Source organism: Pseudophryne corroboree, chromosome 5 (assembly GCF_028390025.1).
Source record: "Pseudophryne corroboree isolate aPseCor3 chromosome 5, aPseCor3.hap2, whole genome shotgun sequence".
Lineage (NCBI taxonomy): Eukaryota > Metazoa > Chordata > Amphibia > Anura > Myobatrachidae > Pseudophryne > Pseudophryne corroboree.
The window spans coordinates 315,911,270-315,925,299 of NC_086448.1; the positions used below are offsets into that span (position 1 = coordinate 315,911,270).

The 14,030-nt window shown below is 49.4% G+C and overlaps 1 protein-coding gene across 2 annotated transcripts in view; it reads right to left on the reverse strand.

The window, feature by feature from the left end:
- Window positions 1-14,030, reverse strand: part of RALA (RAS like proto-oncogene A) — a 162,189-nt gene that overhangs the window by 10,785 nt on the left and 137,374 nt on the right. The window lies entirely within an intron of this gene.

Consider the following 14,030-nt stretch of genomic DNA (forward strand, 5'->3'; position numbering starts at 1 on the left):
GTAAATTCTTATTTTCTCTGACGTCCTAAGTGGATGCTGGGACTCCGTAAGGACCATGGGGATTATACCAAAGCTCCCAAACGGGAGGGAGAGTGCGGATGACTCTGCAGCACCGAATGGGCAAACTCTAGGTCCTCCTCAGCCAGGGTGTCAAACTTGTAGAATTTAGCAAATGTGTTTGACCCCGACCAAGTAGCTGCTCGGCAAAGTTGTAAAGCCGAGACCCCTCGGGCAGCCGCCCAAGAGCCCACCTTCCTCGTGGAATGGGCTTTCACTGGTTTAGGATGCGGCAGTCCAGCCGCAGAATGTGCAAGCTGAATCGTACTACAGATCCAGCGAGCAATAGTCTGCTTTGAAGCAGGTGCACCCAACTTGTTGGGCGCATGCAGGATAAATAGCGAGTCAGTCTTTCTGACGCCAGCTGTGCTGTAAACATAAATTTTCAGGACCCTGACTACGTCCAACAACTTGGAAGCCTCCAAGTCTTTAGTAGCCGCAGGCACCACAATAGGTTGGTTCAAATGAAAAGCTGATACCACCTTAGGGAGAAACTGGGGACGAGTCCTCAATTCTGCCCTATCCATATGAAAAATCAGATAAGGGCTTTTACATGACAAAGCCGCCAATTCTGATACACGCCTGGCCAAAGCCAAGGCCAACAACATGACCACTTTCCACGTGAGATATTTCAATTCCACGGTTTTAAGTGGCTCAAACCAATGTGACTTTAGGAAATCCAACACCACGTTGAGATCCCAAGGTGCCACTGGAGGCACAAAAGGGGGCTGAATATGCAGCACTCCCTTAACAAAAGTCTGAACTTCAGGCAGTGAAGCCAGTTCTCTCTGGAAGAAAATCGATAGAGCCGAAATCTGGACCTTAATGGAACCCAATTTTAGGCCCATAGTCACCCCTGACTGTAGGAAGTGCAGGAAACGGCCCAGTTGAAATTCCTCCGTTGGGGCCTTCCTGGCCTCACACCACGCAACATATTTTCGCCAAATGCGGTGATAATGGTTCGCGGTCACTTCTTTCCTAGCTTTAATCAGCGTAGGAATGACTTCCTCCGGGAAATGCCCTTTTCCTTCAGGATCCGGCGTTCAACCGCCATGCCGTCAAACGCAGCCGCGGTAAGTCTTGGAACAGACAGGGCCCCTGCTGCAGCAGGTCCTGTCTGAGTGGCAGAGGCCATGGGTCCTCTGAGATCATTTCTTGAAGTTCCGGGTACCAAGCTCTTCTTGGCCAATCCGGAACAATGAGTATAGTTCTTACTCCTCTTCTCCTTATTATCCTCAGTACCTTTGGTATGAGAGGAAGAGGAGGGAACACATAAACCGACCGGTACACCCACGGTGTCAGTAGAGCGTCCACAGCTATCGCCTGAGGGTCTCTTGACCTGGCGCAATATCTTTCTAGCTTTTTGTTTAGGCGGGACGCCATCATGTCCACCTGTGGCCTTTCCCAACGGTTTACAATCAGTTGGAAGACTTCTGGATAAAGTCCCCACTCTCCCGGGTGGAGGTCGTGCCTGCTGAGGAAGTCTGCTTCCCAGTTGTCCACTCCCGGAATGAACACTGCTGACAGTGCTAACACGTGATTTTCCGCCCATCGGAGAATCCTTGTGGCTTCTGCCATCGCCGTCCTGCTTCTTGTGCCGCCCTGTCGGTTTACATGGGCGACTGCCGTGATGTTGTCTGACTGGATCAGTACCGGCTGGTTTTGAAGCAGGGGTTTTGCCTGACTTAGGGCATTAAAAATGGCCCTCAGTTCCAGAATATTTATGTGTAGGGAAGTCTCCTGACTTGACCATAGTCCTTGGAAGTTTCTTCCCTGTGTGACTGCCCCCCAGCCTCGAAGGCTGGCATCCGTGGTCACCAGGACCCAGTCCTGTGTGCCGAATCTGCGGCCCTCTTGAAGATGAGCACTTTGCAGCCACCACAGCAGAGACACCCTGGTCCTTGGAGACAGGGTTATCAGCCGATGCATCTGAAGATGCGATCCGGACCACTTATCCAACAGGTCCCACTGAAAGGTTCTTGCATGGAACCTGCCGAATGGAATTGCTTCGTAGGAAGCTACCATTTTTCCCAGGACTCGCGTGTAGTGATGCACCGACACCCGTTTTGGTTTTAGGAGGCCTCTGACTAGAGATGACAGCTCCTTGGCCTTCTCCTCCGGGAGAAACACTTTTTTCTGTTCTGTGTCCAGAACCATCCCCAGGAACAGTAGACGTGTCGTAGGGACCAGCTGTGACTTTGGAATATTTAGAATCCAGCCGTGCTGTTGTAGCACCTCCCGAGATAGTGCTACCCCGACCAACAACTGCTCCCTGGACCTCGCCTTTATCAGGAGATCGTCCAAGTACGGGATAATTAAAACTCCCTTTTTTCGAAGGAGTATCATCATTTCGGCCATTACCTTGGTAAATACCCTCGGAGCCGTGGATAGACCAAACGGCAACGTCTGGAATTGGTAATGACAATCCTGTACCACAAATCTGAGGTACTTCTGGTGAGGATGGTAAATAGGGACATGCAGGTAAGCATCCTTAAAGTCCAGTGATACCATGTAATCCCCCTCGTCCAGGCTTGCAATAACCGCCCTGAGCGATTCCATCTTGAACTTGAATTTTTTTATATATGTGTTCAAGGATTTAAAATTTAAAATAGGTCTCACCGAACCGTCCGGTTTCGGTACCACAAACATTGTGGAATAGTAACCCCGTCCTTGTTGAAGTAGGAGCACCTTGACTATCACCTGCTGGGAATACAGCTTGTGAATTGCCTCTAGCACTGCCTCCCTGCCTGAGGGAGTTGTTGGCAAGGCAGATTTGAGGAAACGGCGGGGGGGAGACGTCCCGAATTCCAGCTTGTACCCCTGAGATACTACTTGAAGGATCCAGGGATCCACCCGTGAGCGAGCCCACTGATTGCTGAAGTTTTTGAGACGGGCCCCCACCGTACCTGGCTCCGCCTGTGGAGCCCCAGCGTCATGCGGTGGACTTGGAGGAAGCGGGGGAGGACTTTTGCTCCTGGGAACTGGCTGTATGCTGCAGCTTTTTCCCTCTACCTCTGCCTCTGGGCAGAAAGGACGCGCCTTTAACCCGCTTGCCCTTATGGGGCCGAAAGGACTGTACCTGATAATACGGTGCTTTCTTTGGCTGTGAGGGAACATGGGGTAAAAATGCTGACTTCCCAGCTGTTGCTGTGGAAACGAGGTCCGAGAGACCATCCCCGAACAATTCCTCACCCTTATAAGGCAAAACTTCCATGTGCCTTTTAGAATCTGCATCACCTGTCCACTGCCGAGTCCATAACCCTCTCCTGGCAGAAATGGACATTGCACTTATTTTAGATGCCAGCCGGCAAATATCCCTCTGTGCATCTCTCATGTATAAGACTGCGTCTTTAATATGCTCTACGGTTAGCAATATAGTGTCCCTGTCTAGGGTATCAATATTTTCCGACAGGGAATCTGACCACGCAGCTGCAGCACTGCACATCCATGCTGAAGCAATAGCTGGTCTCAGTATAATACCTGTGTGTGTATATACAGACTTCAGGATAGCCTCCTGCTTTCTATCAGCAGGCTCCTTTAGGGCGGCCGTATCCGGAGACGGTAGTGCCACTTTCTTTGACAAGCGTGTGAGCGCTTTATCCACCCTAGGGGATGTTTCCCAACGTGACCTATCCTCTGGCGGGAAAGGGTACGTCATTAGTAACCTTTTAGAAATTACCAGTTTCTTATCGGGGAAGCCCACGCTTCTTCACACACTTCATTTAATTCCACAGATGGAGGAAAAACTACTGGTAGTTTTTTCTCTCCAAACATAATACCCTTTTTTGTGGTACCTGGGGTAACATCAGAAATGTGCAACACATTTTTCATAGCCTCAATCATGTAACGTGTGGCCCTATTGGAAGTTACATTAGTCTCATCGTCGTCGACACTGGAGTCAGTATCCGTGTCGACATCTGTGTCTGCCATCTGAGGTAGCGGGCGTTTTAGAGCCCCTGATGGCTTTTGAGACGCCTGGGCAGGCACAGGCTGAGAAGCCGGCTGTCCCATATTTGGTATGTCGTCAAACCTTTTATGTAAGGAGTCGACACTGTCACGTAATTCCTTCCACATAACCATCCACTCAGGTGTCGGCCCCGCAGGGGGTGACATCACATTTATCGGCATCTGCTCCGCCTCCACATAAGCCTCCTCATCAAACATGTCGACACAGCCGTACCGACACACCGCACACACACAGGGAATGCTCTGACAGAGGACAGGACCCCACAAAGCCCTTTGGGGAGACAGAGAGAGAGTATGCCAGCACACACCAGAGCGCTATATAACACAGGGATTAACACTATAACTGAGTGTTTTCCCTTATAGCTGCTTTTATATATATATATATATATATATATATATATATATATATATATATTGCTGCGCCTAAATTTAGTGCCCCCCCTCTCTTTTTTACCCTTTTGTAGCTTGAAACTGCAGGGGAGAGCCAGGGAGCGATCCTTCCAGCGGAGCTGTGAGGGAAAAATGGCGCCTGTGTGCTGAGGGAGATAGCCCCGCCCCTTTTTCGGCGGACTTTCTCCCGCTTTTTTATGGATTCTGGCAGGGGTATTTTTCACATATATAGCCTCTGGGACTATATATTGTGAGTTTTTGCCAGCCAAGGTATTAATATTGCTGCTCAGGGCGCCCCCCCCCCCCAGCGCCCTGCACCCATCAGTGACCGGAGTGTGAGGTGTGCATGAGGAGCAATGGCGCACAGCTGCAGTGCTGTGCGCTACCTTGTTGAAGACCGAAGTCTTCTGCCGCCGATTTTCCGGACCATCTTCATGCTTCTGGCTCTGTAAGGGGGACGGCGGCGCGGCTCCGGGACCGGACGATCGAGGTCGGGTCCTGTGTTCGATCCCTCTGGAGCTAATGGTGTCCAGTAGCCTAAGAAACCCAAGCTAGCTGCAAGCAGGTAGGTTCGCTTCTTCTCCCCTTTCTCCCCTTAGTCTGTTGCCAGCAGATCTCACTGAAAATAAAAAACCTAAAATATACTTTCTTTTCTAGGAGCTCAGGAGAGCCCCTAGTGTGCATCCAGCTCAGCCGGGCACAAGATTCTAACTGAGGTCTGGAGGAGGGTCATAGGGGGAGGAGCCAGTGCACACCAGTTAGACCAAAAGCTTTCTTTTAGTTGTGCCCAGTCTCCTGCGGAGCCGCTATTCCCCATGGTCCTTACGGAGTCCCAGCATCCACTTAGGACGTCAGAGAAATAGAAAATAAGATCTACAAATTGGTTTTACTGTGAAAACTCTGAAATCTCACTACTGAGCCACATTATAGTGTATATCACTGCAGGCCACAAAAAGCAACTTAAAGCTCTGAACTAACAGTTATAACTAGAGCTTTTGAATTTGGCTTCAATCGCCTGTATTAATAGAGATTTGCACACAGTGGTGGAACTACGACCGATGCAGATGGTGCAGTGCACCGAGGCCCGCCGCAATTGAGGGGCCCAGAGCCGGCAGATTCCTCACCAGTACTATAATAGTGACTCATAGTATGACACGGCCGGCTGTGGGCCTTAACAAAGAAGCAGGAAGTGAGGGAGGAGAGGAGTGAAGCCCCGACCCATCTCTCACCTCCATGTCTTGTGACAGTGAGCACTGGTGTTGGCGGCGGGCCAAGCTCAACATGGATTAAGGTATTCCTCAGGTTTCCCCTTTCCTCTTTCCAAGGAGCCTCAAACCAGAAACCAGGGAGGCTCTCCAGTGATAACACTGATACGGGTACGACCACCTCTATACAGAAGTCTCACACCCGCTACTCGCTACTTGTAGCTCACAGCACTGTTGGCTGTGCGTCCTCCAACCCCTCCCTCATAACTCTGTCTATGTACATCAACTCTCTCCTCCCAATATCTGCCATGCTCCCTTATGGGCCCTACACACTTAAAGATTTAAGTGAAAGATGTGAAAGTTCTTGTTCATTAATGAACAAGAACTCGTTCATATTGTTCAGTGTGTAGGCACCAACAATGAACGATGCACGGCCCCACGCCCGTTCATCGTTGGTGCCGCGTCGCTTATGCATGCAGGCCAATATGGACAATCTCGTCCATACTAGCATGCACTGCTATGAAGCCGGGTGACTGGGGAAGTGAAGAATCTCCACCCCCCCCCCCCCCCCGCCACCGTACGCCCGCATCGATCGGCGGGTCGCTGAGTGTTTAGGGCCCATTACCCTCACGCCACACACTGACTGCTCTGCACGTCAGTGGCAGTAAGAGGACATGTGGTGAGGATGAAGCCGAGTGAGGAGGTAATGTGAATAAGTGGCTTAATGTGAATAAATGCCTGTACTGTGTGGGGTAATGTGAATAAGCTCCGTACAGTGTGTGGTAATGTGAATAAGCGCCGATACTGTGTGGCATAATGTGAATAAGCGACACTACTGTCGGTAGCTGGTGAACAGGGGCACATGTGTGAGAAGCATGGGGATATGTGTAATAAATGCTGAATCCTGATGGCATATAATGGGGCACATGGCTCTGATGGTGTACAGTATGTGTAATATAAAGTTATGTTTTTATATGAAAACTGAAATGTTTGGCATCAAATCTTTCAGATTGACCTAGTCAAAATCTTAATTGAATAGCCCTGCTATAGAGGTACACTAATACCAACATTATGCTCATCCAGTCAATTAAGGGAAGCTAGTACTCATAAGTTATTGGGCGGGGGCCCAAAGCATCATTTTGCACCAGGGCCCACCACTGATTGCACAGCCCACCATTACAGTGTTAAACATGTCTAACCTCTTTATCATTGACATTATAATAGTTTAATAAAAGGAATGGAATGAGTGTCAGGTCAGAGCCTGTACAGTTGTCTCCTCATACATCTAGCCTCAACACACCACCTAGCGCAAGATGCCTGGTGTGAGTGAGCCACCAGGTTCTGTGCAACTCTGCTAGCGTCGGGTGTCTTAGTCGCAACAAGATGCATCTAGGACATATGAGGAGACTGCTGATATATGACACTTGTATATTGTGTGTGACTGTGTCTGTATATGGAGCACAACGGAACTTGTATTGGAAAAAAGCTGTAGCACTTTGTATAGAGATTCAGAGACTCAGTCGCACACACATACAGTATACAATTGTTGCATATCAAATTAATCAGCATTTTTGGGGGGAAATTTGCCCAGGCACTTTTTTTTCACATTTTTTTTTTTTTAGTAAAAAATTGGATTTTAAATACCTACCGGTAAATCCTTTTCTCGTAGTCCATAAGGGATATTGGGGACAGATTAGTACGATGGGGTATAGACGGGTCCAAAGGAGCCAGTGCACTTTAAATTTATTCAACTGAGTGTGCAGGCTCCTCCCCTCTATGCCCCCTCCTACAGGCAGTTTAGGTAAAACAGTGCCCGAAGGAGAATGACATACTTGAGAAAAGGAACATAACAACAATAAGTGTGGTGAGATTTACACACCAGCACACCAACATATAACTTAGCCAGCAACGTCTGGCAACATTAACAGCAACAGCTGAACAGGAACACATAACAGAGAACCTGCAGAAAGTCACCGCACAGAGGCGGGCGCCCAATATCTCTTATGGACTACGAGAAAAGGATTTACCCGTAGGTAGGTATTTAAAATCCTATTTTCTCTAGCATCCATAAGGAATATTGAGGACAGATTAGTACGATGGGGATGTCTCAAAGCTTCCAGAACGGGCGGGAACGTGCAGAGACATCTGCAGCACCCCCTGCCCAAACTGGGTATCCTCTTTGGACAGGGTATCAAACTTGCAGAACTTCACAAAGGTGTTCTTCCCCGACCAGGTAGCAGCTCGGCATAGTTGTAGGGTCGAGACTCCACGCGCAGCCGCCCAGGAAGAGCCCACCGATCTGGCAGAGTGGGCCTTCAGAGACTGTGGAACAGGTAAGGCTGCCGACGCATAGGCCTGTTGAATAGTAAGCCTAATCCAACGAGCAATGGACTGCTTTGAAGCAGGGCAACCCTTTTTCTGCGCATCATAGAGCACGAACAAGGAATCAGTCTTTCTGATCCGAGCCGTCCTCTTGACATACATGTTCAAGGCTCGCACGGCATCCAATACCTCCGGAGGAGCAGAAATGTCAGAAATGTACGGAATTACAATAGGTTGTTTTAAGTGAAACGCGGAGACCACCTTCGTCAGGAACTGCTGTCTAGTCCTGAGCTCCGCTCTGTTCTCGTAAAAGACCAACTACAGACTTTTGCACGACAAGGCCCCCAATTCTCAGACACGCCTAGCAGAAGCCAGGGCCAGTAACAGCACCGTTTTCCACATGAGGTACTTATCTTCTACCGTCATCAGAGGTTCAAACCAGGAGGACTGTAGAAGACGTAACACTACATGCAGATCCCAAGGTGCCATAGGCGGCACGAATGGAGGTTGTATGTGAAACACCCCTTGCAAGAAGGTCTGAACTTCCGGCAAGAGAGCTAACTTCTTCTGGAAGAAGATGGAAAGAGCTGAAATCTGGACCTTAATGGATCCCAGACGTAAGCCTTTATCCACTCCAGCCTGCAGGAACCGTAGGAACCTTCCCAAGTGGAATTCTGCAGAGGGATATGAGCGTTCCTCGCACCAAGAGACATATCGCCGCCAGATATGATAATAGTGTTTTGACGTCACAGGTTTTCTGGCTTGCACCATAGTGGCAATGACCTTTTTGGAAAGCCTTTTGTAAACTAGGATGTTCCACTCAACTTCCATGCCGTCAAATGAAGCCGCCCTAAGTCCGGGTAGACGAACGGTCTTTGTTGAAGACCCCTTCTTAGTGGCAGAGGCCAAGGGTCCTCTACGGACATGTCCAGAAGAGCCACATACCACGCTCTTCGGGGCCAATCCAGGGCAATCAAGATTGCTTCCACTCTTTGATGTCTGATCCGCTTGAGCACCTTTGGGATCAGTGGAATCGGAGGAAACAGGAAGACCAGCTGGTAAGGCCAAGGCGATGTCAGCGCATCCACTGCGCTCGCCTGAGGGTCCCTGGTTCCTGAGCAATAGCAGCGAAGCTTCTTGTTGAGACGAGGGGCCATCAAATCGATCTGTGGGCAACCCTACCTGTCGATGATCTGTTGAAACACCAGAGGGTGTAGACCCCACTCCCCCGAGTGGAGGTCGTGGCGACTTAGGAAGTCCGCTTCCCAGTTGTCCACTCCTGGAATGAAGATTGCGAACAGTGTTCTTGCATTTCGTTCTGCCCAGAGGAGTATTCTGGACACTTCACGCATGCAGGCCCTGCTTTTTGTCCCACCTTGTCGATTGATGTATGCCACCGCCGTGGCGTTGTCCGACTGCACCTGGATCGCCTGATCCCGGAGTAGAGGGGATGCCTGAATCAGAGCATTGTAGATGGCCCGAAGTTCCAGAATGTTGATCGGAAGTAGGGCCTCTTGGGCAGACCACCTGCACTGGAACTGTGCCCCTTGGGTGACAACTCCCCATCCTCTCAGACTCGCATCCGTCGTGAGGAGGATCCAATCCTGAATCCCAAAGCGTCGACCTTCCAGCAGGTTGGAAGACTGTAGCCACCACAGGAGAGAAATCCTGGCTTGGGGTGACAGCCGAATCACCCAGTGCATCAGAAGATGGGAACAGGACCACTTGTTCAGGATGTCCAATTGGACTGGTCTGGCATGAAACCTTCCAAACTGAATTGCCTCGTATGAGGCCACCATCTTTCCCAACAATTTTATGCAAAGATGAATGGAGACTCGAGCAGGTAAGAGCACCATGCGAACCATTTCTTGAAGTGTTCTCACTTTTTCCTCTGGGAGGAACACTGTGCTACAGTATCCAGTAGTATACCCAGAAACAGGAGCCGCTGAGACGGTTCCAGGTGGGACTTCTGCAGATTGAGGATCCACCCGTGGTGAGACAGAAATTGGATAGTGCGATCTATATGGAGCAATAGAAGCTCCCTGGAACTTGCTTTTATCAGGAGATCGTCCAGGTATGGAATTACATTGACCCCCTGGACCCTGAGCTGAAACATAATTTCTGCCATTACCTTTGTGAACACCATCGGAGCTGTTGACAGGCCGAAGGGTAATGCCTGAAACTGGTAGTGATCGTTCAGTAGGGCAAACCTCAGATAGGCCTGATGAGGAGGCCAAATTGGGATATGTAGGTAAGCGTCCTTGATATCCGGGGACACTAGGAATTCCTGCTGTTCCAGGCCTGCGATCACCGCTCTCAAAGATTCCATCTTGAATTTGAAAACCTTAAGGTAAGAATTCAAGGACTTCAGATTCAGAATGGGTCTCACAGACCCGTCTGGTTTTGGTACTACGAACAGACTGGAGTAGTAACCCTGTCCTTGTTTAATAGGGGCACTGGTACAATGACCTGGGACTGGACCAACTTGTTTATGGGCAGTAGTAGCGTACCACGCATATTTTCCAAAGCTGGTAAGCTTGATTTGAAAAATCGTTGGGGAGGAGCACCGTCGAACTCCAGCTTGTAACCCTGAGAGATAAGGTTCCTTACCAAAGCATCTTGGCAGGAACCGTCCCAGATGTGGCTGTAGTGATGTAACCGAGCTCCCACCACAAGATCCCCTAGGGGTGGGTGGGCACCGTAATGCCAAAGTTTTTGCGGAAGCAGAACTCGTTTTCCTCCGGACCCTCAAGCTGCGTTGGAGGCCCCTCTGGCCCTAGATCGAAATCTGGAGGACCGAAAGGACCGAGTAGACCAGGCCTGGCCAACCTGTGGCTCTCCAGCTGTTGTAGAACTGCAAGTCCCAGCATGCCCTGCTACACTTTTGCTATTAGGAAATGCTAAAACTGTGTCAGAACATGCTGGGATGTGTAGTTTTACAACAGCTGGAGAGCCACAGGTTGGCCAGGCCTGGAGTAGACGGTCCCAGGTAGGTACGTCTAGCAGGCGGAGCCCCCGAAGGGAGAAACGTGGATTTACCAGCAGTAGCTTTGGAAATCCATGCGTCCAATTCACCTCCAAAGAGCCATTCACCTGTGAAGGGAAGAGATTCCACATTACGTTTGGAATCAGCATCAGCAATCCACTGAAGCAACCATATGGCTCTGCGCGCAGACACAGCCATAGCCGTGGTCCTAGCATTAATATTGCCAATCTCTTTAAGGGAGTCACAGAGGACTCTTGCAGTGTCCTGAATGTGATTCAGGAAAGTAACAGTATTAACTAAGGTCATATCACCCGAGAGACCTTCCTTAATTTGATTAGCCCAGGAATGAATTGCATGTGCCATGTAAATAGATTTCATAGTGGTCTCAATTTTCCTATTAGCCGGGGTCCTTTACCGTAAAGGAACCCGGAGCAGGGAGTACTGCCTTTTTAGAAAGGCGAGAGACTGAGACGTCTACTGCTGGAGATTCTTCCCAGAATTTCCTGCCTTCAGGGACAAAGAGGAAGGTATGCAAAAAACACTTTGACATCTGATATTTTTTATCTGGATTCTTCCAGGCTATTTTAAATAAGTCATCCAATTCCTTGGAATCAGGAAATGTGAATGTCCGTTTGTCTTGTGGAAGGAAAAAGGACTGCTGAGTATTGGCATCCTCCAGGGGAAGCTTTAACACATCCCGAATAGCCAATATGAGGGGTTCAATACCCTGGGTAGGGGTGGAATCCCCACTTATGGGGTCCACATCATCCTGTATATCATCATCAGATTCTGATAGGAGTGCAGGTACAGCATGTTTTTGTGCACCTGTAGCAGGCAGGGGGATGTTTAGCAGTTAGGCTAGCCACTGCTTGTTGCAGTTCCTTAGTCTTATTGCCATTTGCAGTGAGTTGAGATGACATATCAGACATCATAGTTTTTATAGCCCCCAACCAGGAGGGGTCTGGACTCTCCCCCACATTGTTATCAGTATCCTGAGATAACTGTTCACGTGAGATCGAGTCAGATGAACTAGGAGAGAATCAAGCATTACATACACTGCATAACTTCTGTTTTACCACTGTGCAGCAGAAAAAACAGGTATAATACACATACAACACAGCCTGATACAGATTACAATCCTGCACTATTGCATGTGAAAGGAGACACAGGAGAGAGGACCCCAGCGCACCCAACGCTGCACAGCCCCAGTGAGACTGTCAGCATTTTATATGTGTAAACAACAGTGAGACTGTAATATGAAAAATCCCTCAGAGGGATGTTAATTGTGCACAAATATAGCTGCTCTCCCCTTCTACACCCGGTACCAGCGATCCAGGGACTGATATGGAGGAGCTGTTGAGGCTGCTGCTGCTATGCAGAGGAAGGCGCCAAAATGCAGCTGAGGCCGATCTCGTGTAGCTCCGCCCCCCGCCATGGCGCTGGAGCTACTGTTGAATAACAGGATTTTAATACCTACCGGTAAATCCTTTTCTCCTAGTCCGTAGAGGATGCTGGTGACTCCAAAAGGACCATGGGGTATAGACGGGATCCGCAGGAGACATGGGCACACTAAAAGACTTTGACTGGGTGTGAACTGGCTCCTCCCTCTATGCCCCTCCTCCAGACCTCAGTTATAGGAACAGTGCCCAGGGGAGACTGACATTTCGAGGAAAGGATTTTTGTTCAACTAGGCGAGAAACATACCAGCCCACACCACAAACACACCGTACAACTGGATTAGCAGGAATACCAGATAACAGTATGAACTAACAACAGCAACAAGCTGAACACAACTGATACACAACCTTTGTGCAACCGAAAACAACAAGTATCAATACAAACTGCAAGAAACAGTCCACGCTGGGATGGGCGCACAGCATCCTCTACGGACTAGGAGAAAAGGATTTACCGGTAGGTCTTAAAATCCTATTTTCTCTTACGTCCTAGAGGATGCTGGGGACTCCAAAAGGACCATGGGGTCTATACCAAAGCTCCAGACCGGGCGGGAGAGTGCGGACGACTCTGCAGCACCGATTGACCAAACATGAGGTCCTCCTCAGCCAGGGTATCAAACTTATAGAACCTAGCAAAAGTGTTCTAACCCGACCACGTAGCTGCTCGGCAACGTTGAAGTGCCGAGACCCCTTGGGCAGCCGCCCAAGACGAGCCCACCTTCCAACTAGAATGGGCTTTTACTAACTTCGGCAACGGCAACCCAGCCGAAGAATGAGCGTGCTGAATCGTATTACAAATCCAGCGTGCAGTGGTCTGCTTGGAAGCAGGATTTCCAATCTTGTTGGAGGCATACAGGACAAACAGTCTTTCCGTTTTCCTAACAAGAGCCGTCCTGGCGACATAAATTTTCAAAGCTCTTACGACATAAAGAGATTTAGGGACTGCCACAGCCTCCGTAGCCACAAGTACCACAATAGGTTGATTTATGTGAAACGAAGAAACCACCTTCGGCAGAAATGGTTGACGAGTCCTCAATTCCGCTCTATCCACATGAAAAATCAAATACGGGCTCTTGTGAGACAAAGCCGCCAATTCTGACACTCGTCTGGCAGAGGCCAAAGCCAAAAGCGTGACCACTTTCCAAGTGAGAAACTTTAACTCAACCTTTCGCAAAGGTTCAAACCAGTGAGACATAAGAAACTGTAACACCACTTCAAGATCCCACGGTGCCACGGGTGGCACAAACGGAGGATGGATATGCAACACTCCCTTCACGAACGTCTGAACCTCAGGAATGACGGCCAATTCTTTTTGAAAGAAAATAGATAAAGCTGAAATTTGCACTTTGATGGAACCCAATTTCAGGCCCGCATCCACGCCTGCCTGCAAAAAATGGAGACCCAAATGAAACTCCTCCGCAGGAGCCGCTTTGGTTTCACACCACGACACATTTTCTCCAAATACGGTGATAATGTTTCTCCGTGACCTCCTTTCTAGCCTTAAGGAGAGTGGGGATGACCTCCCTGGGAATACCTTTCCGAGCTAGGATCTGGCGTTCAACCTCCACGACGTCAAACGCAGCCGCGGTAAGTCCGGAAACACGCAGGGCCCCTGCAGTAACAGGTCCTCTCTTAGAGGAAGGGGCCAAG